The sequence below is a fragment of the Oryctolagus cuniculus genome, chromosome 12 (assembly GCF_051225735.1).
Source record: "Oryctolagus cuniculus isolate XC-2025 breed Fujian yellow rabbit chromosome 12, ASM5122573v1, whole genome shotgun sequence".
Lineage (NCBI taxonomy): Eukaryota > Metazoa > Chordata > Mammalia > Lagomorpha > Leporidae > Oryctolagus > Oryctolagus cuniculus.
The window spans coordinates 52,683,909-52,711,320 of NC_142878.1; the positions used below are offsets into that span (position 1 = coordinate 52,683,909).

At 40.2% G+C, this 27,412-nt stretch overlaps 2 long non-coding RNA genes and 1 pseudogene across 4 annotated transcripts in view; 1 reads left to right on the forward strand and 2 right to left on the reverse strand.

Annotated features, from left to right (window-relative positions):
* The window catches only part of LOC103351159 (uncharacterized), a 100,315-nt gene extending 80,693 nt beyond the window's left edge, over positions 1-19,622 (forward strand). For both annotated transcript variants that reach the window (XR_016217976.1, XR_016217974.1), the window contains exon 4: positions 19,061-19,622. This is a non-coding gene — a long non-coding RNA (uncharacterized LOC103351159). The remainder of the gene's footprint in view (positions 1-19,060) is intronic.
* LOC149123032 (uncharacterized) lies at positions 17,115-17,735 on the reverse strand. Its single transcript, XR_016217977.1, has 3 exons — positions 17,591-17,735; positions 17,322-17,410; positions 17,115-17,232 (listed from the first exon to the last, which is right to left on the reverse strand). It is a non-coding gene; the product is annotated as an uncharacterized LOC149123032 (long non-coding RNA).
* Positions 19,623-23,623: 4,001 nt separating the features above from the next.
* LOC103351212 (glycosyltransferase 8 domain-containing protein 1 pseudogene) lies at positions 23,624-25,028 on the reverse strand (annotated as a pseudogene). Its single transcript, XR_016217968.1, has one exon. The product of XR_016217968.1 is annotated as a glycosyltransferase 8 domain-containing protein 1 pseudogene (transcript).
* Between the last annotated feature and the right edge of the window lie 2,384 nt (positions 25,029-27,412).

Below are 27,412 nucleotides of genomic sequence, written 5' to 3' on the forward strand. Positions count from 1 at the left end.
TGCTACCATTAATAATGTCTCAGCTCCTAAGACATCTCAGTGGGTTTTGGAAGTGACATGTATCTCATTTGGATGTGTTGTTATAGCCCAGACCTGCTTACTGAGTAATGTGAAAGACTTAATATTTTAAATAGGGCCTAGAGAAAGAGAAGGCTTTGCAGTAAATTGCTATGCAAGCTTCCCCACCACTTTGTTTATGTGAAAGATACAATTCAGTAGTACTTAACATAGCCAAAGAATTACTGGAAAGTTGATTAGATGATGAATACAATTGCAGCTGCCTTTGGTAGATTTCTTAAATGAGTAACAGAGAAGACATTTAGGATTTTGGAGCAAAACCTTGCCACACTCTGCAGATAACTGTTCTCCCCTTAAGAAATAGCTCTCAGCTTTTTACAGGGTCCTAGAAGAGGCAAAGTATTTGGCTTTGGACCACCAAGTTATCCTGAGAAATGCCCATCATGATGTACATGTTGCTTGAATCACCAAACCATAGAGTTGGGCATGTGCAGGGGTGGGAGTGGTAAAGCAAGTACTGATGGCACACAATGATAATGTCAAGTGGCTCAGATCACTGTAGCTCCTAATTCTGCTGCATTGCCTCATCTATTTTAGCCTACACTGATGGAGTCAGTGAGAGTTTCTTATGACCAGTTGACTGAGGAAAAATCATTAGGCTTGGTTAGCAAATTGTTCCGCATAATATTACAAAAGTGGACAACACAGGGGTGTGCCTGAAAGGGCAGTGACAAAAGGAAATCCTCCCATTGGAAAATCTTCAAGCACCTGGTGGTTCATTTTACCTGGGAAGACATATGGACAGAACAAAGTGTTTAGATGGACAGAAACTTTGGAGGAATGTAATTGGCTAACTGGTGAATTAGAAACCTGGGGAAGAGGTATTTGGAATGACTCTTCAGAATGGTTATAACGTGTGAAAATATTTATGTATCCCATATGAATTCTCATGAAGATCAGCCTCATAAAGATCTTAATATTTAGATGGATTAGATAATCTATTTTATAAGTATCAGCCAACTTTTGCCACACATGGCCCTTGCTCAATGGGCTAATGAACAAAGTAGTATGCTTAAGGGTTGTCATGGACTCAGCAACATGGGCTTCCACTTACCAAGGTCTATCAGGCCTTATCCACTGTTGAGTGTTCAGTCTGTCAAGAGCAGAGACTGTGTTTAGACACCGATGTGTCACTGGTGATTCACTAAAATATCCCACTCAGGGTTCAAGAGCACCGACCTGGGAGAACATAGCTGACAGCTCTATATATTATCCCTCTGGATCCAGGATTGCATTTGCCCTGAGGCCTCACATTCCCAGGCTGCTCCACATCAGTGATTGGGTTTTGGAGTTACCAGTGCCAATTCATCCCTGCAGAATGCGGGACTCCTCTAATGAGAAACTTTGCCATGTCTACTGCCTATTTGCCCATTTGCCTGGCAGAAACAGTTAGAAGTGTGTTACAGACAGCAACTCCATGAGCAGTCTTCCTTACTTGCTCCTCCCCTATTGTCGGTGTCGGATCTGCATCATAGTCTGAAGGTCCTGTCCTTGCTGCCAACTCCAATTGCCTCCTCAATGTTCTTTATATGAGGCTCTGATCCTGTTTTAGCATTTGTTTTAGTTTTAGAGGGCTCAAACGGATTCAGTTGGTATCAAGAACTATTCAAGAAAACAGATGTGACTTAGGACTGACTTATTCACTACACTGCTGGCCAAGGAGACCACACACTTGGCGGTATTTGGGGAATTGATAGTTCTTACCACAATATGGGGTCTCAGGATTTCACTGGTGGTTGTGGTGCTGGGGAAGTCTTGGTAAAAAAAATTCCCTCATAGATGCAATGACTCAGGCATTTGAAAGGTATCAGTTAAATAATGCCTGTAAAAAGCAGAGTTTACTGTTTATTGCTAAATTATAATAAAACTCTGAAAAGGGATAATGAGAAGTGACAGCATTCATAAACAGTTGTAGTAAGAACCACAGGGCCTCTTTTAAAAACTAAGACCTTTATCTTCTACAGAGGAGGGGCGGACACTTCTGAAGAGCACGTAGGATTTGATAGAATTGTAGAGCTCCAGATATGCTGAAATGCTCAGTCAGGAAAGATCTGTTATGCTGTGGTAATGGGGCCCTGGTTGGAAAAATACAGAATCCTGAAACATGATATAGGGCTATCTGGATGCATGCTCCTCAGAATTTTTGCTCTGAACTCTCACAGTTTGCATAGGAGGTGCACTATAATAAGAAACATCATGTTCCCTGTGCAAGAAGGTGCTGCAAAGTCCTCTTCCTGAAAGGCAGAAACTACTCCCCTCCTCTCTTGGTCCCCAGGCTGATCACTAGGTTAAATTTGAGCATAACCACTATGAGCTAGGTTAGTTAGAAGCTGCTCAGTCATAAAGTTGAATGAATTTACCAGCACTCCATTGTCAAATGGAAATAGTTCATCTGGAATTGAGCCTAACCTGGACTAGAGGTCACAAGAGAATTTTATGAGTGAGTAACCTTGACTGCCAGGAGAGTTGCCACAATTGCACCAGTGCCACTCCCACATCTTGCACCTATCACTGTATCAGGTGGGTGAGTGACTAGCTGAAGGGTAAAGGAAAAGTTTGAACCTGACTTGGAGTTGAATTTGCTTGTTTTATGTAGCCAATCTGAAACAGTACAACACTGCTTTATAGTGATAGTCAGAGGTGGCCTTAAAAGACAATGGAAAGAGAAAATCTTCCCAACTGTGGAGTTGTGAGCAGTGCTCTGTAATCTTTATTTTGTATGGAAGGATAAGGCCCAAGGTGTGTGTGTGTGTGTGTGTGTGTATATATATATAAACATAGTTCATGGCCTAGCTAGCTGGTCAGGAGCCTAGAAGATAAAGAATTGGAAGATTAAAGATAAAGAGGTCTGGGTAATGGCATATGGATGGACTTATGGAAGTGGACGCAGTATGAAGATGTTTGTATCCTGTGTTAATACTCATCAGAAAGTATCCACCATGAAAATGGCACAAAACAAGAAAATAGACTTTGATTCCATCAATTGATGCTAACTGGCTTTCAGTGTTAGACCACTTGGAACTGACGTGAGAAGCATATGAATAGTTTGTTTATATCATAAATAGCTATAAAGGCAATGCATGGATTCAACAGCATGGAATCTCATTTACCATGATTGATAAAGCCATTGCTACCTCTCAATTTCCAGTCTCAAGCAATAGAGAGCAATGTTGAATGTTGAGATATTCCTCAAATACATCACCAGCAGCTTGGAGGAAAATCAGCTATATAGAGCTCTTCCCACACTGGAAAGGTGAGCAGTTCCTTATTACAGGGATAGAGCCATGTTCTGGACAGGTGTCTGTCTGTTCTGCTTGCAGAGCCTCGGGTAACCCTACTGTCCATGGCCTCAGGAAATTCTTGGTGCACAAATATGGAATCCCACACAACATGGCATGCAACTAGGGAACCAACGTTATGACAAAGAAGGTGCAGGAGTGGGCCCAGGACCATAATTGAATCAGATACCACATTCTAGAAGTAAAAAACTTTCATAGAGTGCTGGAATATCCTTACTAAAGCTGAAAGGACAGCTCGAAGGCCATGCATTGCTGTTTTGCTATACTTGTGGGTACAGTGTATGTGTTAAATCAGAGACCTCTATGTTTCTGTATCCCTAATAGGAAGAATGAATGAGTCTGGGGAACAAGAAGTGGAATCAGGAATGACCTCAATTACTCTTACTCCCAGTGATCTGTGGGACCACTATGTTTGCCATTCTCACAACTTTGCACTCTGCGATGCTGGAGTTCCTGGTACCTTAAACTCTCTTGCCAAAGGGCTTGGCAAGTGTCCAATAAAACAACAAATTACAACTTCTGTATAACAAGCCAATTTAAATCTAGATGCTTTAAAACAATAGCTTGCTATCACCTTTAAGTTCTGTGGGTTTACTGGGCTCAGCCAGGTGATTCTTGCTTGGAGTCTCTCATGTGTTTACAGTCAGAAGTCTGCTGGGCCAGAGGCATCTGATGACTCAGTTGGGCACAACATGTTAGATGGCTTCCTCACTCATATGACTGGAACTTGGACTGGGGTGACCAAACAGCCAAGGGCTTGATGAGGCACCTTTCTACATTTGGCTTGCTTGGGCTTCCTCACAGCATAGTGGTGCCAAGGGAGTGCAACTGCTTACATGGCAGCTGCCCTCTTCCAGTGTAAGTATTCCAAGAGGCCCAGCGAACAACTGTAAATCTGCTTTTCACCAAGCCTCAGAAGTCATATGACATCTCTTCTACCACATTCTACTGGTTGTAATGAAGTTACAGAGCCAGTAGAGAATTAAGACGAGTGGAATACACACAAGTCTGAATACTGAGATACGTGGCTCATTGAAGGGCCAACTTTGGAGACTGACACAGTGGGCTTGAATGCTTTCCAAATAGAGAGATTCTTTCATTAATACCTGTTCTCCATATAATAAATATTTATGAAGGACTCACAGTATGTGCAGAGTCTGAATGCAAGTAGGAGAAACACACAAGAAAGTATTTTGCCTGTCTTCAAAGTTTGTGCCTTCTACCGTGAAATATTCATATTAACACTGAAGCTAAGAGTAGGCTGGGAATCCCAGAAGTGGGAATTAATGTACTGGTACTGATGGACAATGTGTATATTATAGCTCTCTAAGGTGAAATAAATGGGTTGATAATGGGCTTCAGTACATAGTTGTATCAACAATAAAATGATGGAATGCTTTCCTAGCTCAAAATTTTTACAACCCAATGATCCTTAATCTGGCAATTCATCTCTCATGAGACCTGCTTACCTTTAAGTATTATTATTATTTATTATTTTATTATTTTTTTGACAGGCAGAGTGGACAGTGAGAGAGAGAGAGAGAGAGAGAGAGAAAGGTCTTCCTTTTGCCGTTGGTTCACCCTCCAATGGCCGCTGCGGCCGGCGCGCTGAGGCCGGTGCACCGCGCTGATCCGATGGCAGGAGCCAGGTATTTATCCTAGTCTCCCATGGGGTGCAGGGCCCCAGCACTTGGGCCATCCTCCACTGCACTCCCTGGCCACAGCAGAGAGCTGGCCTGGAAGAGGGGCAACCGGGACAGAATCCGGCGCCCCGACCGGGACTAGAACCTGGTGTGCCGGTGTCGCTAGGTGGAGGATTAGCCACCTTTAAGTATTATTTATGAGGATACATTGAAATACACATCAAGAAGGACCTTGTAAACTACAAACAATGATACAAATGTTAGAGACAGTTATCACCTTTTCACAAGGTATTCGTAATAGGCATTCTATAAATATTTGTTGAATAAATGAATTAAAAAACAAAACACATTCTTGAAACAAATTCATTACATGGTTAAGCTGAACTGTTGTTCTTTTTCAAGTTTTAATATTATCACTCATTAAGCCTTGTAATATTTGTCAATTTCTGGAGTTTGTGTCAATCTATTTTTTTGTCCACAATTTATGACTTGATGAGAAAAATAACAGATGAAGAGGAACTGAAAATCAGACAGACAGTGTCATTTTAGGTGCTAAATAACATCATTTATTTATTTATACATACATCAGAGCTTTATTTATTAAATACTTCAAAGTTTTGAGTCTTTTGATGCTTGTATTCTGGTGGAAATACAGATAAGAAATGAATAGACAAATGTAATATAATGTCTGCTAGTGAGTCTTGCCAAGCAAAATATAAGACAGGGTAAGGGGACAGAGGGATGGGTTGAGTGGGCACTCTCTTATGGAGGAGGAAAGATCTCTCTGATGAAGTACCATTAGAGCAGGGACTGATGTAATGGAGGAAGCCACGGGCAAGAGCATTGAAGGACCAAGACCCTAGGTGAAGCTTGTTTGGACATTCAAAGAGTATCTAGAATATTCAAGGGGATAAGTGACCACAGTAAAGTGAGAAAGGTGAAGAGAAATAACAAGTACTCAGAAAATTTGAGTTTTCTGTTTTCTGTATTTTGTGTGATGCTGGGAATATGAATCAGACGTGGTCTCTACCCTCAAGAAATAGACTTCTAGAGGAGCTAGGTGTTATAATGTTGTGGTGCTGGAGACATGCACAAAGTTCAAAGGGAGCCAGAGGAGGAGCTCAGATTTGCCTAGTAGATTAAGGGGTGCTTCAGAGAGATGTCAGAGGACCATGAGGAGAAAGTGTTGATGAGGTTGGGCACTCTGAGCAGAGGGAAAGGTACAGGCAAAGATGATGGCCAGAAGGGGTGATAACTCATGATATTTCCTGAGCTCAGTGGTTTGATGCTTCCAGTGTTAAGGCTGATGTGAGATATGCCAGGAGATGAGGTTGGATTGGTAGCTAAGGAAACATCATACATGGGCTTGTGCACTGCTAAGTTGGAAGAATTTTGGGAAGTGAAGTAAAATAACTAAATTTGCCTTTTGTGGAGCCATAAGGCCACTGGTTCAATGGTAGCATCATTAATTAAGACAAAAAAATAGAAGTAGGAGATTTTGGAGTATGAGAAGTGGGGAGATGATTGGTATTTTAGGCTAATACTGTTTAGAGTACCCAAAGGTCATCTGACTAAAAGGTAAGGTCTGGAGGAGATTAAGGTTAGAAGCATAGTTATTAGCATATAGGCATTAATTACAATCTTGTAGACTTAGGTTTGAGTCAGGAAAAAAACAAAAAACCACAAAAAGTCGGCATTTAAAGCAGAAAAGAGAGAAGTGATGCTGTGGGAGTTGCTGTAGACTCACTGACCACACTGTGAATCTTGGTATCCAATTTATAAGCCTAATTTCCCGAGAACCCCTGAAAGAAATAATTAGAGTTCATTTTTTGTGTGTGTTTGTATTCCTACATTTGGCTATTCCAACTATTCCAGGGCCATATACACCAGACTCTTAATATATGTATATTATGTTTAAATGAATAAATAATTAATAAGATGTTGCTGTGGATTCATTCTTAGAGGAGGAGCATGGTGGGGGCAAGAGGCGCGGAGTTACCACACAGACCCTAGAAGTTGGGTGAAAGCGGGCCAGGGGCGAGCAGCCCACAGACTCATTTATTTCAGTTGGTACAGCAGCTTAAATAACCAAGGCATCCAATCCGGTCAAGGGGCGGATTATGCCCTAACCAATCATAGCCTGTTGCCAGGCAGGCTCCATTGCCATGTGGTTTCCAAAGCCATCCAATCACAGCCTGTTGCCAGGCAGGCTCCATTGCCAGGTGGGTTTCAAAGCCATTCCTGAGTAACTGATGCTCGTTTGCCAGCAGCCATCTTGGCATGGTCTTCTCATTCCACCACAATAAAAGGATTACACGGCTTTGCATTTCTGCCTTGAGTTTCCATCAGTTACTGTGATGTCTCATAGTGGTAGTGCGTGTCTTTTTTACTTTTGTTACTTTTTTATTGTATGAGGAGCACACATTGATTGAGGAAAAATTATAAAAAAGAAAAGCTAAAAATATTATCCTTAACCCCACTACTAGGAATAACTACTGCAAATATGTTCATATCCATCATTTTCGAAATACAATGTGATCCATATAGATTCTTTAAAAATTTTTTAATAATTATATTAAAGGGAGCATAGTAAATAATTATCTAATTTAACCCAATATATATCAGATATTATCATTTTAATGTGTAGTCAATCTAGAATATTATTGAGATTGTTTGCATTTTTTTCTTCATACTAAGTTTTTGAAACCTGGTGTATGTTTTATAGTTACAGCACATCTTTTTTTATTTTTTATTTTTTGACAGGCAGAGTTAGACAGTGAGAGAAAGAGACAGAGAGAGAAAGCTATAGACAGTGAGAGAGAGACAGAGAGAAAGGTCTTCCTTCCATTGGTTCACTCCACTAATGGCCGCCACTGCTGTCGCTGCGCTGATCCAAAGCCAGGAGCCAGGTACTTCCTCCCGGTCTCCCATGCGGGGGCAGGGCCCAAGCACTTGGGCCACCCTCCACTGCCCTCCCAGGCCCCAGCAGAGAGTTGGACTGGAAGAGGAGAGCCGGGACTAGTACCTAGTGCCCCAACTGGGACTAGGACCCAGAGTGCTGGTGCCGCAGGCGGAAGATTAGCCAAGTGAGACACAGCGCCAGCCATTACAGCACATCTTAATTGGGCTAGCCACAATTCAGGTGCTCAATAGCCACACTAAGGTAGTGAATATGCATTCAATATACATATTTTGATGTATATAGTGATATAGCTGTGCATAAAATTATAATTCTCTGTCCACAAAAAATCAGGACATCTAAATGTATAGTTTCATATACGTTCATATACGTTTATATACGTTTATAACATAACTTGTTAAAATACATTTAATTTTAGAACAATTTTGAATTTATAGGAAAGTTGTAAAGGTGGTACAGAGTTCCCATTTCTTCATGCACAATATCTCTTCCCATTAATGTATTAAATGATACGTTTGCTCCAACTAGTGAACCAATATTAATTCACTGTTATTAACTGATGTTCATATTTTATTATATTTATTTAGATTTTTACCTAATGTTCTTTTTCTGTCCCAGAATCCCATCCAGGATACCATACTCCAGTTAGTCGTCATGTCTCTTTTGGTTCCTCTAGGTTATGGCAATTTTAATCTTGACAGGTTTTTTTCTTATTTTTATAATGTTGAGAAGTGTTGGTGATACAGTTTGCAGAATTAGCCTTGTGTGGGATCTGATCCTAATGAGTTGGACTGGGATCATGAGTTTTTAGGGGAAGACCATGTAGGTAACTTGCCATTTCTTGTCATATCATGTTAAGGTTACATACTATTGACATGATTTATCACTGTTGATGTTAAAAATGGAGCACATGGAAGCTGTAGTGTTTTACCCCTCTTCATACTGTACTCTTTGAAAGGAGGTTGCTATGTGTGGTATTCATTTAAGGAATGGGGAATATGTTCCACTTACTTAAATTAATTGTTAGTAATTATAATGAATTATTTATAAATCCTCTGCATAGGGGATTAGTCTGTTCTCCCCCATTTATTTTTCCAGCCATTTATTTATATAAGTATTAACTCATGGATATTTATTTTATACTTTGGATTATTATTGAAGACTACTTTATTTATTCTGTTGCTCAAGCTGCTCTAACTTTGGCCAAAGGGAGATATTCCAGTTGATTTGTATGTCATTTTGCATGCCCCCATCATTGTGGGGGTCTTTCTGTTTGTTTTTGAATACTCACTTGCTTTCTGACACTATGAAGTTCTCCAGGCTTATCTTATATATTCCTTGACATTTATTCAAAGAGTTCTGGTTCCTTTTATTGAAAAATGGTATTAGAAATGAAAATCTGGGATCTTGTCATGCTTCTTGTCATGAGGGTGTTGTTGCCATTCAGTCTGCAAAGCAAGGAAATGTGTATGTATATGCTAACCCTTGTGTGAGTATATACACATATTTTTATGTGCATCCATCTGTGTCCACATTAAGCCAAACACAAGTTCATAATGATGTCTGTAACTTTTTTCCATTTACTAATATATTATGATTCACAAACATTTTTGATGTCATTGGCTTCATTTTCATGCCAAATTACTTCATTTGACAATAGTTTTATATTATGTAGTTGTGTCAAAATTAGTTTACTTAACCAATTCACTGTTGTTTGACATTTCACATTATTTACGATTTGCATTCCTAGGTGCTACATTATAATAAGCATATGTGTTATCTTTATTACTAACATACTATTTTTATTACTATCATACTATTTCTTATATAAACCCCTGGAACTAAATTGGTCACATCGAAAATATAATTGTTTTTAAGATATTGTTGTCTGTTACAAAAATTTCCCTCAAAAAAGGTGTAGAATTTTGTATTTATACCAGCAGTGTACTGATTTGTCTATCACTCTCCTTTTTCCTCATTTAAGCTCTTTATCATTGAATTGTAAACTTTATTGATTGATATTTATGAGGCGGGGGGAGAGATACACTTTGGTTCACTTCCCAGACTCCCACAATAGTTGGGGCTGGGTCAGGCTGAAGGTTGGAGCCAGGAGTTCAATCCAGGTCTCCCATGAGGATGGCAAAGACCCAATTACTTGAGCCTTCATCTGCTGTCTCCCAGGGTGCACATTAGCAGGAAACTAGAATCATAAGCAGAGACAGGACTTAAACTCAGGCATTCTGATATGGAATGTGAGCATCCCAAGTGTCATCTTTTTTTTTTTTTTTTTTTTTTTAAAGCAATCCTTTTTTTTTTTTTTTTTAAACTTTTATTTAATGAATATAAATTTCCAAAGTACAGCTTATGGATTACAATGGCTTGCCCCCCATAACGTCCCTCCCACCCGCAACCCTCCCCTTTCCCACTCCCTTTCCCCTTCCATTCACATCAAGATTCATTTTCGATTCTCTTTATATACAGAAGATCAGTTTAGCATACATTAAGTAAAGATTTCAACAGTTTGCTCCCACACAGAAACATAAAGTGAAAAATACTATTTGAGTACTAGTTATAGCATTAAATCTCAATGTACAGCCCACTAAGGACAAAGATCCTACATGAGGAGTAAGTACACAGTGACTCCTGTTGTTGACTTAACAAATTGACACTCTTGTTTATGGCATCAGTAATCACCCTAGGCTCTTGTCATGAGTTTCCAAGGCTATGGAAGCCCCCTGAGTTCACTGACTCTGATAATATTTAGACAAGGCCATGGTCAAAGTGGAAGTTCTCTCCTCCCTTCAGAGAAAGGTACCTCCTTCTTTGATGACCCGTTCTTTCCACTGGGATCTCACTCGTGGAGATCTTTCATTTTTTTTTTCCCCAGAGTGTCTTGGCTTTCCATGCCTGAAATACTCTCATGGGCTATTCAACTGGATCCGCATGCCTTAAGGGCTGATTCTGAGGCCAGAGTGCTGTTTAGGACATCTGCCATTCTATGGGTCTGCTGTGTATCTCACTTCCCATGTTGGATCATTCTCTCCCTTTTTGATTCTATCAGCTAGTATTTGCAGACACTGGTCTTGTTTGTGTGATCCCTTTGGCTCTTAGTCCTATCATTATGATCAATTGTGCACAGAAATTGATCACTGGGACTAGTGAGATGGCATTGGTACATGCCACCTTGATGGGATTGAATTGGAATCCCCTGGTATGTTTCTAACTCTACCGTTTGAGGTAAGTCAGCTTGAGCATGTCCCGAATTGCACATCTCTTCTAATGAAGAACTGGATTAAGGATTCCTCTGGGTTGCCTTTAGAAATCTCTCTTTTTTTTAAATAATAGGTAAAATCCAACAATTTTATGTAGTACAAGCAAGTGGTATTTATCCCACGTAAGCAAGGCTGTCAGCATTTTAAAAAATCAATAAATTGGACATACTACACAAACTGCAAAAATGTTAAATGGTTACATCAACTTTTGTAAAAGATATTTGGCATAAAAAAACTGAGCAAACAAGAAACAGAAGAGAAATTCCTCATCTAGATAAAGAATATCTACCAAAACCAACTTTAATAGTGAAATTGGACAGTTTTCCCTTAAGTTGGGGAAAGGGGGAAGTGTCTTTTTCTCACCACTACTTTTCAATATTATGGTGGAATTACTAGACAGTGCAGTAACACAAAGAAAGGATACAAAATGCATACATATTGGGAAGGAAGACATAAAACTGCTAGCAAATGTCATTATTGCATGTATAGAAAATTCAAAAGTACATCATAAGTACCCCTGGAACAATGTTAGTGTAGCAAAGTGGCGAATTACATGTACAATTTAATTGTTGTTCCATGTATGGGTAAGAGCTAGGATTTGAAATTTAAAAACAAAATTAAGCATCATTTAAAATTGCATCAGGTTAAAAAGCAAATCCCAATCGGTGTCTTTTAACTGGACAGTTCAGGCCATTAACGTTCAATGTGACTAATGAAAAGTGGTAACTTTGCCCTGCCATTTGCCAAAGATAAGTTCTAATATATGCTTTGAATTCCCTGTGATCTTTTGCTGTGAGGTTTCCTTCCTTTATCTTCTTTCATACTGATGACCGTGTTTCTGTGTTTCTGTGTGTAACACATCTTTAAGCATCTGTTGCAGGGCTGGACGAGTGGCGACAAATTCTTTCAATTTCTGTTTGTTATGAAACGTCTTTATTTCACCTTCATTCACAAATGATAGCTTTGCAGGATATAATATTCTGGGCTGGCAGTTTTTCTCTCTTAGTACCTGGGCTATATCTCGCCATTCCCTTCTAGCTTGTAGAGTTTCTGATGAGAAGTCAGCAGTGAGTCTGATTGGCGATCCTCTGAAAGTAATCTGACGTTTCTCTCTTGCACATTTTAGGATCTTTTCTTTATGTTTCACTGTGGAGAGTTTAATTACAACGTGTCGTGGTGAGGATCTCTTTTGGTCGTGTTTATTAGGGGTTCTGTGAGCTTCCTGTACTAGGATTTCTCTGTCCTTCTCCAAACCTGGGAAATTTTCTGCTAATATCTCACTAAAAAGGCCTTCTAATCCTTTCTCCCTCTCCATGCCTTCAGGAACTCCTAGAACCCGAATGTTGGTTTTTTTAATAGTATCCTGAAGATTCCTGACAATATGTTTTAGATTTCTAATTTCCTCTTCTTTTCTTTGATCTGACTGTATCCTTTCCTGTTCTCTCTCTTCTAAGTCCGATATTCTCTCTTCTGCTTCACCCATTCTGTTTGTAAGGCTCTCTATTGTGTTTTTCATTTGATCTATTGAATTCTTCACTTCAGTCACTATCACAGTTTCCTGTTGTACTAATTGTTTCGTTTCATTTTGATTCCTCCTTAATATTTCATTTTCACGAGAGAGATTTTCTATCTTGTCCATTAAGGCTTTATGTAGTTCAAGAATTTGTTTTTGAGAACTTCTTAATGTTCTTATCAATTTTTTGAGATCTGCTTCTTGCATTTCTTCTATGTCATCATCTTCATAATCTTGAATTGGGGTGTCTTTTTCATTTGAGGGCATCATGGTGACTTCCTTGTTTTTATTACCTCGGTTTTTGCATTTGTTATTTGGCATATTGGAGATATTTGGTTTCTTCACTGTGGTGCTTTTTCTTGTTATACTATGACTCTAGATTAAGTGGACTATCTGTTTTTGATGGAGCCTTAGGGCTTGAGATGGGTGTGGCCTGGGAGCTCTGTTTGGTAACCTGGGAGTGTCACCTTTGGGACACCAAGTGTCATCTTAACTACTAACACTCGCCCCATCACTCTCAATTTTGGCAGCATATAGGATGGTCTTTGCCAATTGGATTGGCAGAAAATAGTGTCAGTGATTTCAAACATACAATCCACTGATTATATATGTGTCCATTGGTCAATTATACTCATCTTACATGAAATGCCTATTAGCTTCCACTATCATTTTGTTCTATTTATGCTTATTTTATTTTTACCCATTTGAGGAAATTTTTTTTTTTGGACAGGCAGAGTTAAACAGTGAGAGAGAGAGAGAGAGAGACAGAGAGAAAGGTCTTCCTTCCATTGGTTCACCCCCAAATGGCTGCTATGGCTGGCACCCTGCGCTGATCCGAAGCCAGGAGCCAGGTGCTTCCTCCTGGTCTCCCATGCGGGTGCAGGGCCCAAGCACTTGGGCCATCCTCCACTGCGCTGCCTGGCCACAGCAGAGAGCTGGCCTGGAAGAGGAGCAACCGGGACAGAATCCAGCACCCCAACTGGGGCTAGAACCCAGGGTACCAGCACCATATGTGGAGGATTAACCTAGTGAGCCGCGGTGCCAGCCACAATATGTAACTTTTGGGTTGATATATATATTACAATTTTTACTTTCTCATTTGTCTTGTAATATTCAGTGTTGATGTTAAGATCTTCCAAAGTGTATTTAGTAACATCTGTCAATTTTGTCTTTTATAATTTGTCTTTTTGCCATTTTTATAAAAAGCTATTACTTTAAAAAATTATATGAAGTCACATATGTATTCTTCCAGCACTCTTATAATAAAAAATGAATCCCTTTTCAGTTGGAAGTTATTTGATGATATAAGAATCTAATTATATTGATTTCTGGGTTGTTTTCCAGGTGTCTTTCAACACCTCATTGATGTATTATTATGATTCGAGATGTAATTCTAGCATATACAAAATTATCCCTTCTAAGTTGACTCTTACTTGTAACTGTAGGTTTTATATTTCTGTTGGTCTGGCTATCTATCCTTGCACTGATATCTCATTATTTTAATTAACCTGGTGTTAGAGCACATTTTAATATCTAATATGCTAGTATTTAAATTTTTATTGGATATATAGCTCATCCTTCCAGAGAACCTTTAAAAACATTTTTACAAGGTACAGAATAAAAATCCTCTTCCCACCTTGACTGGAAATATGTTTCAATTTATGGATTCATTTGGCATAGAGAGGAGTCTGTGGGCAGGTAGCACATTAATTTGAAGACCATGGACTATTGGATAAGTGGCATTAGATTATAAGGAGCACTGATAGGGTTTTATGAAAGGTTTTCCTAGTTATTAAGGTTTCTCCACCTTTTTTTCTGCCTCAAGTGATCTGAGAGGAGTGGATGAAACCAATTATCCAGGGCACAGCAGTGGAGAAGTTGATTCCTCTCTGAACTCCCGCAGAGATTAGAGGCCATCCTTTCGTTCAGCTGGGACACTTTACCGATGGAGTTTGTGTCTAAGGATGTCTCCTAACCCAGCTGTGCCCCAATAACAGGGAAAACAAAACCAAACCAGCAACCTCTTCCCCACAGATTCTGATATTTAAACACCCATGGTCGTGTGAGGACTAAATAAACAATAACGCATCTCATGTAGCAGAGGTCTTTGTCCACTTGCAGGCCAGAGGAAGACAAGACAGGTATGAACAGAAGTGCAGTGCAAGCAAGCAGTGTGAGCTGTGGTAACCAGAGTGTGGTGAAGGTGATGAGAGGGCAGAGGGAGACTGGGGGTGTGCTGCAAGGCTGCTCCCCAGGAAAAAGGCCCTGGTTTCTGGTGTTTGCCAATTTCCATGGTGTAAATATTTTCACCATGACTAGTTTGAGCTGCCAACATGAAGGTGGACTTGGGAAGAGATGCACAGAGTCTGTGCCCCACTAGGTAGTTGCTGGCCCAGCACGCCAGCAGAGGGATATGCAACAGGTTCTGAAGGACTCTGAACTTCAAAGAGGAGTAATGTAGAGTGAACACATTAAGTGAGATGAATGTCAGGAACAGAATTTTGCAGAATCACGGGTATCTGGAAGTTTCTAGCAGGCAAGGTTTTTTGGAGGGTCACGCTTGGGAGATTATTCTGGAAGCACTAAGTAGGGTGACTTTGAGCAAGAAATGTCCAAAGAAGGGAGAACAGTTAAATGTCCAGTGTGCTAACACCAGGATAGGCGCTGCATTTTCCCCTTGTCCTTACCATAGTGGATAATGTGAGAGGAAAGAACTGAACATAACTATCTAATCTGAACAGTTTGAGGAGTCGTTTGCTTTTTGGACTACAGTACGTACCCTGTCTCCAAAAAAAAAAGGTAGTCAAAGGCCTTTTTGGGATTAGTTTATTTTACCCAGTGTTGTCTTTTTAAAAAATTACAGATGAGCGGAAGAGACAGAAAGAAAGAGATCTTCCATTGACTGGTTCACCCTCCAAATGGTTGTAATGGCCACGCCTGCTGGGCCAGCCCAAAGCCAGGAGGCTGGAATTCCATCTCAGTGTCCTATGTGGATGGCAGGAGCCCAAGAACTTGGGGCCACCTTTCTTTGCATTCCCAGGCCATTAGCAGGGATCTGGATTGAGAGTGGAGCTGTCAGGACTCAAACTGTTGTTCTGATATGTGATGCCATAGTTGCAAGGGCTGATATAACCTGCCGTGGCACACACTAGCCCCCTCAGTGGTATTTTTATTAGTGTTTTTAGACAGTTTCCTTTGCTTGCAAGTAATAGAAAATCCAACTCAAAATAGTTTTAGAAAAAAAAAAACAAATTAGTTGTGTTGCATTTTTGGGTCCACCTATTTTCCTTTGTGCTTTGTACAATGACAAAGACGTGGGTGGGTCAGTTCTAGTCGTGGCAGGGTTCAGGATCCACAAAATGCTACCAGGACTTGGTATCCCTTTCTCTTTCAGGGTCATGCACTTCTCTTGTGGGGAGAGGTCGGTTGGCAGCTCTGGACTTGCATCCTCGCTTCTCACATCCCCAGAAGTATTCTTAATAACTTTGTGCAGGGGCCGGCGCTGTGGCCCAGCGGGTTAACACCCTGGCCTGAAACGCTGGCATCCCATATGGGTGTTGGTTCTAGTCCCGGCTGCTCCTCTTCCAATCCAGCTCTCTGCTGTGGCCCGGGATAGCAGTACAAGATGGCCCAAGTCCTTGGGCCCCTGCACCCATGTGGGAGACCTGGAAGAAGCTCCTGGCTCCTGGCTTTGGATCAGCGCAGCTCCAGCTGTCGTGGCCAACTGGGGAGTGAACCAGCAAATGGAAGACCTCTCTCTTTCTCTCTCTCTCCCTCTCTCTCTCTCTCTCTCTGCCTCTCCTCACTCTGTGTAACTCTGAATTTCAAATAAATAAATTAATCTTTAAAAAAATAACTTTGTGCAAAGTTTTGGTGTGTGGACCTGGGTCGTAGACTGATCCTTAAACTGATTCATGCGGCCAGAGTAATGAGCTATGTTAATTGGTCAGGGTGTTCAAAGGTGGGGTAGGCCTCACCCAGATCTAATTATGAGTAGGAGGAGAGGAGGCTTGGCTTTCCAGGGAAAATCAGTCAAGATGCTGTCACCAGAGAAGGGGAGTGGGGGGGATGCTGAGTAGGCAGGAACAGCATTTGCATATTTTCACTGGCTTCACTATCATCCTTAGGTACCAGGTTCAGAGATGAGAATACTATTGAGGCTGCGGTTTTGCAAGCACAACTCTGTCTTTGATACCAATTGTGGGGCAATTGTTTCTAGACCATCCATCAGCTTCCTCTCTAGATCATCAGTTCCACCCCCAGTGCCTTTTCTGCCCTCTTCCTGTCCTGTGGCTTGCCCTCTTCCAGGCTCCTGGAGCAGGTGGCTAGCTCTTTGCTAAACCCTGAGGGTTTTTGCAAAGCTTTCTCTGTTACTTTTCTCACTGTGGCATCGCTGACAGCACAGAAATAGACGGCTGAGTCTGTGATAGTCAAGGATGAGATGGTGAGGCTTAGGAGTTTCTGTGGTTTCTGAAACTTCAAAGAATATCGTCCTTTTCTTTCTTGGCTGTTTTCAGAATACAGATTAATTATGAGAATCATCTCTCCACTGGATAGCTGCCGATACCAGTACATATAATAATAATACCAACTGACTGTGATTTTGCAGTCCATGGTCACAGATTGCCCTTCTCGTTTATACTCTACATTTGTAGATTGATCAACACTCTGGCTATTGCTGGAACCTGTAGCAAAACAAGCAAACAAAAAAGACAGGTGTTGACATGGTTCACACAAGAAAGCTGTCACCAACAGTCAGATTTTGACACAGAAAGTCGAGTGGAGAGAAGCATAGCCCAGGTCCGTTCCATGTTCTCTGTTGAACCTCCGCATGCCCCAGGCTCCAGGGTTGATGGGTTTCTTACCAAGGCAGATGAAGGCAGTCACTGTGCTCAAGAGAGTGGGCAGTCCAGGCTGCATTATTGGGGCTTTTACCACTGGCAAAATAGCTCTTTGGTTTCTGGAGTGTCACTAGAGCTGGTGGCTCTGTGGCCCTGCTGCTGCAGAACTGGAAATGGGGTTTGTGTCTGCAAGTTTAGTCGTGTCACATGCTGCCTGTGACTGCCCCTCCCTCCACATTGCCTCCAAGTCTGTTGCTGCTTTTCTTTCATAAGTATAGAGCACACAGTAACCTTGAGTTATGAAAGAGTAAATTTCAACTCTAACTTCAACTCTAATTTCATTGCAAAGATAAGTAATTTTTATGTTTACTTCATTATTTTAAAATGAAAATATTCATATTTTGAAGAAACAGGAGTCATACTGAAAATTTATTTTTTTGGTTTAACATTAGGCATATGAATATGCCATCACATCATTCAGTAGTATTTGTAAATGTGTTGTTAAGCTTTCTTTTTAAAAATTTTGTTATGGAAGAAACACTTAGTACAAGATCTACCCTCTTGGCAAAATATTATGTGTAGAATACACCGTTGTTGACTGTAGTGCCATGTTGTACAGCACATCTCTAGAGTTTATTCATTGTGCTTCACTGAAACTTTATGCTCACTGATTAGTAACTCTCCATTTCCCCTGCCTCAGGGTCTCGTAACTATCATTGCTCTCTGATTCCGTGAATTCAACTATTTTAGATGACTTATGTAAGCAGAATCATGCAGTCTTTGGTTTTCTGTGACTGACTTGTTTCACTTGGTAAAACGTCCTCAAGGTTCATCCATGAAGTTATGTATTGCAGATTTTCCTTCTGTTTTAAGATCGAGGAATACTCCATTATTTGGATATGCCACAGTTTTTTACTCATTCACCTGTTGATGGTCATTTAACTTGTTTCTACATCTTGGCTATTGTGAATAATTTATGTTGCAATGTAGGCATGAACGCTAATATCTTTTTGAGGTCCTGATTTCAGTTCGTAGAATAGGATTGCTGAATCATATGGTAATTCTATTTTTAATTTTTTGAAGAATCTTCATATTGTTTTTCCATAGTGGCTGCACCATTTCACATTCCTAACAGTAGTGTACAAGAATTCCAGTATCTCCACATCCCTACTAATACTTGTTGCCTTTTGTTTTTCTGATAATAGCTGTCCCCATAGGTGTGAGTTGATATCTTGTTGTGGTTTTCATTTGCATTTCCCTGATAATTTGAGATGCTAAACATTTTTTAACATAACTTTTTGCCATTTGTTTTTGATCTTTGGAAAAATGTGTATGTAAACTTTTAGATCATTTTTGAATCAGTTTATTATTGTTGTTATTATTTTATTTTGCTAATGAATTGTAGGAGTTCCTTATATTTTTTGGAATTAACGTCTAGCAAGAAGAAAGGCCCTGGCTGACCCAACTCTCCCCCTTCCTATTTGTAATTTTCAGAAGAACAACAGAAGGCCACACGCTGAGATAGGAGGAAATATTCATAACCATCTGGACTGTGTTTTCATCCTTCCCAGAACGGGATGCCCTGTAATGCTCGAGCTCAGTGAGCCAGTCGGTGCCCAGGGTATAAAATCACAACTTCCAGAATCCTTCAACTGTGGCGCATTACCAGGCATGTGCAGACAAGGCTTCACTCCATCTTCCACAGGGGATCAGCGTACTACACTTCTTAGGCTTTTGTTTATTCTTGCTGCATATCCGTGAGTAATAAATCAGTTTTGCCTAGGTTGTTGTGCCAATGTTCTGCTTCACTGGAGCCACTTGTACTGCTTATCAGAAGTAAGGTTTGCAAATCTTTTGTCCCATCATGTAAGCTGCCTTTCCACTATGTTATTTTCTTAGCAGTGTGTTTTTAGTTTGATATAGCCTCACTGCTTGTTTTTATTTTTGTTCCTTGTGCTTTGGTATATCCATAAAGTTATTGTTCAGACCAATATCCAGAAGCTTTCCTCGCATTTTCTCCTACTTTCAGTCTTATGTTGTACTTTTAATCAGTTTTGTGCTGATTTTTTGTGAGATAAGAGTCCAGTTAAATTCTTTTGGGTATGAATATTCAGTTTTTCCAGTAGAGTTTATTGTAGAGACTACCCTTTCCTCATGGTATATTATTGCACCTTGCAAAGGATCAGTTTTATTTCTGGGCTCTCTGTTTGTTCCATGGTCTATCTGTCTGTCTTCATGCCAGTAACATACTTTTTGGTTATTATAATTCTGTAATATATTCTGAAATCAGGAAGTGTGATGCTTCTCAAGCTTGATTTGGATCTTTTGTAGATCCATGTGAATTCTAGAACTACCTTTTCTGTTTCTGTCAAAAATTCCATTGGAATTTTGATAGGGATTGCACTGAATTTTTAGAATGTTCTGGGTAGTATGGACATTTTACCAATATTAAATTGTCCAATCCATGAACACAAGATGTCTTTTCATTTTTTTCTTTTAAAATTTCATTTATCAGTGTTTTATAGTTTTTAATATACAAGTCTTTCATCTCCTAAGTTAATTTTATTTCTAGTTATGCTATGGTAAATGGAATTGCTTTCTAAATTTTTTTTCAGAGAGTTAATTGTCAGGGCACAAACATGCATGTGATTGTTTTTTTAATCCTGGAACTTCACTGAATTTGTTTATTAGTTCTCACAACTTCTGGTAGTCTTTAGTGTTTTCTTTATATAATTTCGTGACATCTGCAAACAGGGACTAATTTATTTATCCCTTTCCAGTTTGGGCTTCCTTGTTTCCTTCCTTTGTCTCTCTCTCTCCCTCTACTTTTTTGACAAATTGATCTGGCTAGGACTTCTAGTACTATTTTGAAAGAAGTAGTGACAGTGGGCATCCTTGGCTTGTTCCTGATCTCAGTAATAAATCTTCAACTTTTGACTGTGAATATAATGTTAGCTGTTGTACCTGATTTTGTTGTGAGTTTTTTTAATCATGGATAGATGCCAAGTTTTGTGAGATGCTTTTTCCTCATCTTAGGGGTCATATGACTTTCAATTACTCATTTTGTTGGTATAGTATACCAATTTATTGATTTATATATGTTGAGCAATTCTTGTTTCTCAGAGATAGAGTCCACTTGATCATGTTATATCCTTTAATTTTTAAAATGTTTAGTTAATTTGTATTTGAAAGGCAGAGTGGGGGCTGGCGCTGTGGCACAGTAGGTTAATCCTCTGCCTGTGGCCACGGCATCCCATATGGGCACTGGTTCTAGTCCCGGCTGCTCCTCTTCCCATCCAGCTCTCTGCTATGGCCTGGGATAGCAGTACAAGATGGCCCAAGTCCTTGGGCCCCTGCACCCATGTGGGAGACCCGGAAGAAGCTCCTGGCTCCTGACTTTGGATAGGCACACTCCAGCCATTGTGCCATTTGGGGAGTAAACCAGTGGATGGAAGACCTCTGTCTCTCTCTGCCTCTCCTTCTCTCTGTGTGTAAATCTGACTTTCAAATAAATAAGTAAATTTTTTTTTTTAAAGAAAGGCAAAGTGATAAAGGAAGAGGGGAAAGGAGAGAGGTAGGGGGAAGGGGAGATCTTTCATACACTGGTTGACACCCCAAATACCTGCAACAGCCAGTATTGGCTAAGGCTGAAGCCAGGAGCCTGAACTTAATCTGGGTCTTTCACATGGCTGGTAGGGACAAATGCACTTGAGCCACCATCTGCTACATTCTAGAATGAATTAGGAAGCTCATTGGAAGTAGAGGAGCAGTACTGGAACTGGAAATCTGATATGAGATGAAGGCATCCCAAGGGAAGGCTTAACCTCCTGCACTATAATAGCCACATTGGTATATACTTTTAATATGCTGTTGAGTTGTTTGCTAGTATTTTGTTCAGGTTTTTTTGGCACCTGTGATCATTAGGATTATTGGCACATAACTTCTTTTACTGGAAGTGGCCTTCTCTGGCTTGGGTGTCTAGGTATTCTGCCTTCATAAAATAAGTTTGGAAGTGATCCTTCCGCTTCAGTTTTTTTCGAAGAGCTTGACAAGGATTGCCTTCAGTTGTTCTTTAAATGTTTGATAGACTTTTCCAATGAAGAATCATGTCCCATGTAGCCTTTTTTAAAAAGTTTCTATTTGTTTATTTATTTCATTAGGAAGGAGCATGAGAGTGAGAGGGAGGGAAAGGGGGAGAAGGAGGAGAAGGAGGAGGGGAGGGGAGGGGATAGAAGGGGAGAAGAAAGGAAATTTATCGGTTCAGTCTCCAAATGCTCACAAAAGCTTGGGCTGGACCAGGTCAAAGCCAGACTGAATCTAGATCTCTCATATGGGTAGCAGGGACCCAATTATTTGAACCATTTCCTGCTGCCTCTTAGGGTACACATCAGCAGGAAGCTGGAATTGGGAGCAGAGACAGAACTTGATATGTGATGTGGGCATCCCAAGTGGCATCTTAACTGTTGCACAAATTACCCTCCCCTGGGCTTTTCTTTGTTGAGAGGACTTTAATTACTGGTTAAATCTCCTTACTCACTATTGGTCTATTTAGATATTCTGTTTCTTCATGATTCAGTCTTGGTGACTTGCATGCTTCTAGAAAATTCTCCATTTCTTTGATGGTATCCTATTTGTTGATGTGTCATTGTTTATGGGGTTCTTTTATAAACCTTGCTATTTCTGTGATATCAGTTGTGATGTCACCTCTTTTATTTATAATTTGTTGATTTGAGGCTTCCCTCTTTTTTCTTAGTCTAGCTAAAGATGTGTCAATTTTTCTCATCTCTTAAAAAACTCAAATCTGTCTCACTTCCTCCCTGTAACTGTATCTTTCAAATAAATAATACATCTTTAAAGATAAAAACCCAACTTTCTTTTGTATCTCTTTTAAATTTTTTTGTATTTGTAGTCTCTATTTATTTCTACTGTAATCTTCATTATTTTCTCCTCATCTTGTTCTTCTTTCCCTAGTTCCTAGAGTTACAAAGTTAGATTATTTACTTGAGATATTTTTCTTTATGTAGACTTTTGTCACTATAACATTCTGTCATAGAACTGCTTTTGCTGTATCCCATAAGTTTTGGAATGCTATGCTTCTCTTTTCTTTTGTCTCAAGGTATTTTTTATTTCCAATTTCATTTCTTCTTTTATTCATAGGTTTTTCATGAGTGTACTGTTCAATTTCCATACATTTGTGAATTTTTACAGTTTTTATCCTGTTGATACTTTCTAGTTTTATATTTGACACATAATATTATTTCAGTCTTAAATTTGTTAAGACTTGTTTTGTGATTCTATATATGACATGTAATGATGAATCTTCTGTGTACACTTGACAAGAATGTGCTTTTGACAAGAATGTATTTTTCGCTACTTTGGGTTGAATATTCTGTATTTATCTTCTAGGTCCATTTGGACTGTAATACTCAATTTGCTGTTTCCTTGTTGATTTTTTGTCTGGATGATCTATATTGTTAAAAATGGGTTATTGAAGTATCTTAGCATTCTTATATTGCTGTCTACTTCCCCTTTAAGTTCCACTAATAACCTGTTTTGGAACTATTGAACTTTATGAATCTAGATTTTTGTTTCTCTTCCAGTATTGGGGAAGGTTTGAGCCATTATTTCTTTAAAGTACATTCTCTCTCTCTCTCTCAGAATGCATGTAGAGGTTCATTTGATACTGTTCATACAATTGTTCCATAAAACACATAGGCTTTCTTCACTCTTTTTCTTTTTTTTTTTCTCCTTTGATTGGAGAATTTCAAAATGACCTGTATTCAAACTCAGATCCTTTCTTTCAATTGATTAAGTCTGCAGTTGGTGCTCTCTATTGCATTTTTTCATTTCATACACTGCATTTTCAGCTCTAGAATTCCTATTCAGTTGTATTTTATTCTATCTCTGTTATTATTTTTTGTACATCTGTTGCTTTCCTGTTTGAGTTTTCTGTGTTCTCTTATACCTTACTAAGCTTTTTATGACTATTTTTATTTCTTTGTTAGGCAATTTGCAGATCTCCATTTCTTTGGAATTGGTTATTGAAAAGTCATTGTATTTCTTTTTTTTTTTTTATCAAATGAAAAACAAATTTTATTTACAGATGAGGCCACAGGTTACAAAATTAAAACCAAGCAGCAGTTCGGAACCAGCTGTACCAGCTGGCAAAACTAGTTCTATCAGCTTTATCAGTCCATTCTTCTGGTCAGTCAGCACTGTAGTAAGAAAACACTTGGTAAGGCAGAAGGAACCATATTTACAGTCTGTCTGGAACAAGCTGACTGCCAGACAGGCCAATATGTTGCCCAACTGAGCCATCTCTTACCAGTCGCTACAAATATGCATTGAAGCCTAGCAACTGTTAACTTCCCATACGTACATATGGTCTTTGGGGATTTCCTGAGAGATTCTTATAGTTTAAATTTTTTTTACTTTATGTTTGAGATCTCCATATGTCTTCGGATTAAGCTGAACTTGCCTGTTGGATCTGGAACACACCATTTTTCCCAAACATCAGTGTATGAAGCGGTTCTTCCCCACGGCTTAAAGTGTCCATTCCAGTGGAGTAACTTGGCAGCCTTTATAAACTGGGGTGAATATCGTTTTCCAGCACTGGAACCAAGGTAGCGGACATTCCACATAGGGTCGATAGTGGAGTGCTGTTGATAAAACACGATGAGCAGAGGCGGTGTCGTGATGCTGCCAGCCAATGTTCTGCTGTACAGTCCCTCTTCTGCATTGAGTCTCATCCATTTCTCCAGCTGGCTAGTTATGTTTTGTCACTTCCATTCTGTCATGTTTGCAACAAAAACTCCAGGATTAAATGAGCAGGTGCTGGCTTTCATGGATAACTTACGAATTCTTTCCTTTTTATAGTCAAGATAGCCAATGTAGTTGTACTGATTCCCTGCTCCACGGATAACAACTTTAGCAGACGTTGAATCACAGTCTTCTGAAAATGCAGTTGCATGCCCTGGCTTCAGTGGTGTATTGTAAAGGGCAAGAATATCACGGGGTTCATGGATTCCCCCTGGCCAGGATCCTCCTTTACTTTCCCTTCCAAGAGTGCAGTGTCGAAATTCACAATTTTGTACCTGATGTTTTTCAAGGAACCACTGTTGAGCCAGGACCAAAGATGGTCTGCTGTGTTATTGAGCATAACAATGTAGAAAATCACATTGGAGCGAGTGTTCTGCTGAATGCTGTTTATGGCTGCAGTGGCCCCTCCAAGCCTGTCTTCAGATGCAGCAGTGACCACGGGAATCTCTTGTCTCTCGTCTCCATCACTTTGGGGAGCATTTGGAACAAAGTCTATGGGTTGAAGTCCCAGAATCCCTGAATCTGAAAAGTATACACACAAAGAAGGCACTGCAGCAGGTGAAGAAGCAGGAGCGAAAGTCATTGTATTTCTTTGTTGGTACCATGTTTCCTTGATTTTTCATGTTCGCCAAAGTCTTTTTTTTTTTTTTTTTTTTTTTGACAGGCAGAGTGGACAGTGAGAGAGAGAGAGACAGAGAGAAAGGTCTTCCTTTTGCCGTTGGTTCACCCTCCAATGGCTGCCGCGGCCGGTGCACCGCGCTGATCCGATGGCAGGAGCCAGGTGCTTCTCCTGGTCTCCCATGGGGTGCAGGGCTCAAGCACTTGGGCCATCCTCCACTGCACTCCCTGGCCACAGCAGAGAGCTGGCCTGGAAGAGGAGCAACCGGGACAGAATCTGGCACCCCGACCGGGACTAGAACCCGGTGTGCCGGCGCTGCAAGGCAGAGGATTAGCCTAGTGAGCCGCGGCGCCGGCCTTCCCCAAAGTCTTACGTAGTTGTCTTTGCATTTGAAGAAGGAGTAATCTGAATTATTTACTCTCCTCTTTGAGCAAGAAAGGCCTTCACAGTGCAGCTAGGGATTCTGAGGGTCTCTTGGGATTTTTCTATAGATGCACTCATTCCTGTTAGTATTCCATTTTGGGGGGGAAATCTTGGGATTGTATGTTTTCTCTCAGTTCCCTAAAGCTATGCTTGGTGCTAAGAGTTTCCTGTTTATTTTTCCTAGGGTGGTGCTATGAAGTGTTCAATGTTAAATTCCTTCTCCCAATCCATCAGAATCTAGTTAGCTATCTGTGTGTGCTTGTACATAATCTTCAGAAGTTCACTAATGCTATCTGTGCTCTGGGCACCAGCATTGGGAAGATGGGGGAGAGGTTCATGCTAAGAACATGCATTGGCTAGTTGTTTGTGGGGTCCACAGATGTAGCATCCTATGTGGTTCCTAGAAAGATCACTTGGTTGAAGCTGCCAAGGGGTTACCCTTAATTGAGTTCTATTCACTGGTTGATGTGTACCCAACACCTTTTTCATGCTCCTATTTGCCCACAGATTATTCAGAATACCAGTCCCTGGGTGGTACAAGAAAGAAGCAAATCCCTTGGTATGGTAGGAAGTTTTTCATCACTATACATAAATACTCAACACAGGCTACTTATGATGGAATGAGGTTGATTTTGACTTACAGTTTTGGTGGATCATAGTCCAAGGTTGGATAGGCACCATTTGCTCAACAGTGTGGTGAAGCTAAAAGGTGGTAATCACAGTGTTTGTGGGGGAAGGATCACATAATGAGCCAGGAAGCAGAGATTCAAGAAGCACACTTATCCATGTTCATGTGGTCTCTGACTATTTACAAAATCTACTGTTTACAAAATCACCATAATTCAGTCATGGAGCTCCATACCAGCAGCCTAATCCAATATACTCACTCCTAAATGCCCCACCTTTAGACACCATATTTGGATTATGTTTACACCCTTGGGGCCAGCGCTGTGGCATAGTGGGTAAGGCCACTGCCTGCAGTGCCAGCATCCCATATGGGTGCTGGTTCCAGCCCCAGCTGCTCCACTTCCAATCCAGCTCTCTGCTGTGGCCTGGGAAAGCAGCAGAAGGTAGCCCAAGTCCTTGGGCCCCTGCACCCACATGGGAAACCCGGAAGAAGCTCCTGGCTCCTGGCCTCGGATCAGTAGAGCTCCGGCTGTTGCAGGCATCTGGGGAGTGAACCAGTGGCTAGAACACCTCTCTCTCTCTCTCTCTCTCTCTCTGCAGGTCTGTCTTTCAAATAAACTAATTAATTTAAAAGTTTACCCCCTTAATTCATTAACTATTCCTTTTTTTTTTTACCTTTTTTTATTTTTTATTTTTTTAATCTTTTATTTAATGAATATAAATTTCCAAAGTACGACTCATGGGTTACAATGGCTTCCCCCCCCCCCTACCGTCCCTCCCACCCACAACCCTCCCCTTTCCCACTCCCTCTCCCCTTCCATTCACATCAAGATTCATTTTCGATTATCTTAATATACAGAAGATCAGCTTAGTATACCTTAAGTAAGGATTTCAACAGTTTGTTCCCACACAGAAACAAAGTGAAAAATAATAGATGATTTTTTTTTTAAATCATGATGAAATCAGATCAGACCTATTGTCATGTTTAATCCCAGTGAGAGTCAAGTTGGGAATTGATAATTTCTTTCTTTTTTTTTTTTTTTTTATTTACAGAAGATCAGTTTAGTGTACGTTAAGTAAAGATTTCAATCGTTTGCACCCCCATAGAAACACAAAGTGAAATATACTGTTTGAGTACTCGTTATAGCATTAAGCCTCAGTGTACAGCACATTAAGGACAGAGATCCTACATGAGGAGTAAGTGCACAGTGACTCCTGTTGTTGACTTTACAAATTGACACTCCTGTTTATGGCATCAATAATCTCCCTATGCACCAGTCATGAGTTTCCAAGGCTATGGAAGCCCCTTGAGTTCTCCGACTCTTATCTTGTTTAGACAAGGTCATAGTCAAAGTGGA